At 49.3% G+C, this 6044-nt stretch overlaps 1 protein-coding gene across 1 annotated transcript in view; it reads right to left on the bottom strand.

The window, feature by feature from the left end:
* The window catches only part of ASB18 (ankyrin repeat and SOCS box containing 18), a 35659-nt gene that overhangs the window by 7557 nt on the left and 22058 nt on the right, over positions 1-6044 (bottom strand).

Below are 6044 nucleotides of genomic sequence, written 5' to 3'. Positions count from 1 at the left end.
CTTTCGCCCACCCGCACTTCTGCCTTTCACCCGCCCACCGCTCACACCCCTGCGCCACACAGCCGCCGCACTCACTCAACAGACACCCGCCACACTCGACACATGCCCGCCGCCTCTCACCCACCCCACACACTCGACACACACCTGCCGCATCCTGCCCCTACGCAACAATATCACTGACCAGCTGTCACCTGCACTCGCCACACACCCTAGCAGGACCCCGACCCACAGCCAGCACTCACTACCCATGCGCCACCCGTACTGAACACCCACCCGCCGCCTCACACACGCTCACACCCTAGCAGGACACACGCCTCACATTTTCACATTACTTATGTCACCAAAATATACATTGTACTGTGGTGTGTTTACAATAAACCATTTTTATACAACATCGTATTACATTTTATTCCATCTTTCTTTTCAACATTATTATCCAACCTTTCCAACAAATAGTCACCTATTGTTCCACCATTTATAAATAATACACCTATTACGCATTTACATCCCGGGCAACGCCGGGTCTCTCAGCTAGTATATATATATATATACACATACACACATATATATATATATATAAACATTCACTTATACCTACATACACCTATACACATTAACATATATACAAACATTTACTAGTACCCATACACACCTATACAAACATTCACTCATACCTATATACACCTATACACATTAACATATAGGACCATGCACTCTCAGTGTTACAATGTAAAGAAACATAAGACTCTGATCTGAGAGAAACAATGAATGTTGCATTATAGTGAGATACACCCCATACATTGGAACATAAAACGCCAAGGCAGAGAATGATCAGCTAGTACAGTATGTATACAGTATATATAACCTGTGCACAGTCACCAATAACTAAAGCTGGACGGGATAGACATGCTGCTGCCCCCGACGTTTCCTCCATGAGTGACCATCCAGAGACGAATATGGAACTGTCGGCACCCCGTTCCCACCGCTAATATAAGTGCCTGTACCCCGTTCCCACCGCTAATATAAGTGCCTGTACCCCATTCCCACCGCTAATTTAAGTGCCTGTACCCCATTCCCACCGCTAATATAAGTGCCTGTACCCCATTCCCACCGCTAATATAAGTGCCTGTACCCCATTCCCACCGCTAATATAAGTGCCTGTACCCCATTCCCACCGCTAATATAAGTGCCGGTGTACCCCATTCCCACCGCTAATATAAGTGCCTGTACCCCATTCCCACCGCTAATATAAGTGCCTGTACCCCATTCCCACCGCTAATTTAAGTGCCTGTACCCCATTCCCACCGCTAATTTAAGTGCCTGTACCCCATTCCCACCGCTAATTTAAGTGCCTGTACCCCATTCCCACCGCTAATATAAGTGCCTGTACCCCATTCCCACCGCTAATTTAAGTGCCTGTACCCCATTCCCACCGCTAATTTAAGTGCCTGTACCCCATTCCCACCGCTAATATAAGTGCCTGTACCCCATTCCCACCGCTAATATAAGTGCCTGTACCCCATTCCCACCGCTAATATAAGTGCCTGTACCCCATTCCCACCGCTAATATAAGTGCCTGTACCCCATTCCCACCGCTAATATAAGTGCCTGTACCCCATTCCCACCGCTAATATAAGTGCCTGTACCCCATTCCCACCGCTAATATAAGTGCCTGTACCCCATTCCCATCGCTAATATAAGTGCCTGTACCCCATTCCCACCGCTAATATAAGTGCCTGTACCCCATTCCCATCGCTAATATAAGTGCCTGTACCCCATTCCCATCGCTAATATAAGTGCCTGTACCCCATTCCCATCGCTAATATAAGTGCCTGTACCCCATTCCCACCGCTAATATAAGTGCCTGAACCCCATTCCCACCGCTAATATAAGTGCCTGTACCCCATTCCCACCGTTAATATAAGTGCCTGTACCCCATTCCCACCGCTAATATAAGTGCCTGTACCCCATTCCCACCGTTAATATAAGTGCCGGTACCCCATTCCCACCGCTAATATAAGTGCCTGTACCCCATTCCCACCGCTAATATAAGTGCCTGTACCCCATTCCCACCGCTAATATAAGTGCCTGTACCCCATTCCCATCGCTAATATAAGTGCCGGTACCCCATTCCCATCGCTAATATAAGTGCCTGTACCCCATTCCCATCGCTAATATAAGTGCCTGTACCCCATTCCCATCGCTAATATAAGTGCCTGTACCCCATTCCCACCGCTAATATAAGTGCCTGTACCCCATTCCCATCGCTAATATAAGTGCCTGTACCCCATTCCCACCGCTAATATAAGTGCCTGTACCCCATTCCCACCGCTAATATAAGTGCCTGTACCCCATTCCCACCGCTAATATAAGTGCCTGTACCCCATTCCCATCGCTAATATAAGTGCCTGTACCCCATTCCCACCGCTAATATAAGTGCCTGTACCCCATTCCCACCGCTAATATAAGTGCCTGTACCCCATTCCCACCGCTAATATAAGTGCCTGTACCCCATTCCCACCGTTAATATAAGTGCCGGTACCCCATTCCCACCGCTAATATAAGTGCCTGTACCCCATTCCCACCGCTAATATAAGTGCCTGTACCCCATTCCCACCGCTAATATAAGTGCCTGTACCCCATTCCCACCGTTAATATAAGTGCCGGTACCCCATTCCCACCGCTAATATAAGTGCCTGTACCCCATTCCCACCGCTAATATAAGTGCCTGTACCCCATTCCCACCGCTAATATAAGTGCCTGTACCCCATTCCCATCGCTAATATAAGGGCCTGTACCCCATTCCCACCGCTAATTTAAGTGCCTGTACCCCATTCCCACCGCTAATATAAGTGCCTGTACCCCATTCCCACCGCTAATATAAGTGCCTGTACCCCATTCCCACCGCTAATATAAGTGCCTGTACCCCATTCCCACCGCTAATATAAGTGCCGGTACCCCATTCCCACCGCTAATATAAGTGCCTGTACCCCATTCCCACCGCTAATTTAAGTGCCGGCACCCCATTCCCATCGCTAATATAAGTGCCTGTACCCCATTCCCACCGCTAATATAAGTGCCTGTACCCCATTCCCACCGCTAATATAAGTGCCTGTACCCCATTCCCACCGCTAATATAAGTGCCGGTACCCCATTCCCACCGCTAATATAAGTGCCTGTACCCCATTCCCACCGCTAATTTAAGTGCCGGCACCCCATTCCCACCGCTAATATAAGTGCCTGTACCCCATTCCCACCGCTAATATAAGTGCCTGTACCCCATTCCCACCGCTAATATAAGTGCCGGCACCCCATTCCCACCGCTAATATAAGTGCCTGTACCCCATTCCCATCGCTAATATAAGTGCCTGTACCCCATTCCCACCGCTAATATAAGTGCCTGTACCCCATTCCCATCGCTAATATAAGTGCCTGTACCCCATTCCCACCGCTAATATAAGTGCCTGTACCCCATTCCCACCGCTAATATAAGTGCCTGTACCCCATTCCCATCGCTAATATAAGTGCCTGTACCTCATTCCCACCGCTAATATAAGTGCCTGTACCCCATTCCCACCGCTAATATAAGTGCCTGTACCCCATTCCCACCGCTAATATAAGTGCCTGTACCCCATTCCCACCGCTAATATAAGTGCCTGTACCCCATTCCCACCGCTAATATAAGTGCCTGTACCCCATTCCCACCGCTAATATAAGTGCCTGTACCCCATTCCCATCGCTAATATAAGTGCCTGTACCCCATTCCCACCGCTAATATAAGTGCCTGTACCCCATTCCCACCGCTAATATAAGTGCCTGTACCCCATTCCCACCGCTAATATAAGTGCCTGTACCCCATTCCCACCGCTAATATAAGTGCCTGTACCCCATTCCCATCGCTAATATAAGTGCCTGTACCCCATTCCCACCGCTAATATAAGTGCCTGTACCCCATTCCCACCGCTAATATAAGTGCCTGTACCCCATTCCCACCGCTAATATAAGTGCCTGTACCCCATTCCCACCGCTAATATAAGTGCCTGTACCCCATTCCCACCGCTAATATAAGTGCCTGTACCCCATTCCCACCGCTAATATAAGTGCCTGTACCCCATTCCCATCGCTAATATAAGTGCCTGTACCCCATTCCCACCGCTAATATAAGTGCCTGTACCCCATTCCCACCGCTAATATAAGTGCCTGTACCCCATTCCCATCGCTAATATAAGTGCCTGTACCCCATTCCCACCGCTAATATAAGTGCCTGTACCCCATTCCCATCGCTAATATAAGTGCCTGTACCCCATTCCCACCGCTAATATAAGTGCCTGTACCCCATTCCCACCGCTAATATAAGTGCCTGTACCCCATTCCCATCGCTAATATAAGTGCCTGTACCCCATTCCCATCGCTAATATAAGTGCCTGTACCCCATTCCCATCGCTAATATAAGTGCCTGTACCCCATTCCCACCGCTAATATAAGTGCCTGTACCCCATTCCCACCGCTAATATAAGTGCCTGTACCCCATTCCCACCGTTAATATAAGTGCCTGTACCCCATTCCCACCACTAATATAAGTGCCTGTACCCCATTCCCACCGTTAATATAAGTGCCGGTACCCCATTCCCACCGCTAATATAAGTGCCTGTACCCCATTCCCACCGCTAATATAAGTGCCTGTACCCCATTCCCACCGCTAATATAAGTGCCTGTACCCCATTCCCACCGTTAATATAAGTGCCGGTACCCCATTCCCACCGCTAATATAAGTGCCTGTACCCCATTCCCACCGCTAATATAAGTGCCTGTACCCCATTCCCACCGCTAATATAAGTGCCTGTACCCCATTCCCATCGCTAATATAAGGGCCTGTACCCCATTCCCACCGCTAATTTAAGTGCCTGTACCCCATTCCCACCGCTAATATAAGTGCCTGTACCCCATTCCCACCGCTAATATAAGTGCCTGTACCCCATTCCCACCGCTAATATAAGTGCCGGTACCCCATTCCCACCGCTAATATAAGTGCCTGTACCCCATTCCCACCGCTAATTTAAGTGCCGGCACCCCATTCCCATCGCTAATATAAGTGCCTGTACCCCATTCCCACCGCTAATATAAGTGCCTGTACCCCATTCCCACCGCTAATATAAGTGCCTGTACCCCATTCCCACCGCTAATATAAGTGCCGGTACCCCATTCCCACCGCTAATATAAGTGCCTGTACCCCATTCCCACCGCTAATTTAAGTGCCGGCACCCCATTCCCACCGCTAATATAAGTGCCTGTACCCCATTCCCACCGCTAATATAAGTGCCTGTACCCCATTCCCACCGCTAATATAAGTGCCGGCACCCCATTCCCACCGCTAATATAAGTGCCTGTACCCCATTCCCACCGCTAATATAAGTGCCTGTACCCCATTCCCACCGCTAATATAAGTGCCTGTACCCCATTCCCACCGCTAATATAAGTGCCGGCACCCTATTCCCACCGCTAATATAAGTGCCGGCACCCCATTCCCACCGCTAATATAAGTGCCTGTACCCCATTCCCACCGCTAATATAAGTGCCTGTACCCCGTTCCCACCGCTAATATAAGTGCCTGTACCCCATTCCCACCGCTAATATAAGTGCCGGTGTACCCCGTTCCCACCGCTAATATAAGTGCCTGTACCCCGTTCCCACCGCTAATATAAGTGCCTGTACCCCGTTCCCACCGCTAATATAAGTGCCGGTGTACCCCGTTCCCACCGCTAATATAAGTGCCTGTACCCCGTTCCCACCGCTAATATAAGTGCCTGTACCCCGTTCCCACCGCTAATATAAGTGCCGGTGTACCCCATTCCCACCGCTAATATAAGTGCCTGTACCCCATTCCCACCGCTAATATAAGTGCCTGTACCCCATTCCCACCGCTAATATAAGTGCCTGTACCCCATTCCCACTGCTAATATAAGTGCCTGTACCCCATTCCCACCGCTAATATAAGTGCCGGCACCCCATTCCCACCGCTAATATAAGTGCCTGTGTACCCCATT

The sequence above is a fragment of the Ascaphus truei genome, chromosome 7 (assembly GCF_040206685.1).
Source record: "Ascaphus truei isolate aAscTru1 chromosome 7, aAscTru1.hap1, whole genome shotgun sequence".
NCBI classification, from domain to species: Eukaryota; Metazoa; Chordata; class Amphibia; order Anura; family Ascaphidae; genus Ascaphus; species Ascaphus truei.
This window is presented reverse-complemented; position numbering and strand designations above follow the sequence as displayed.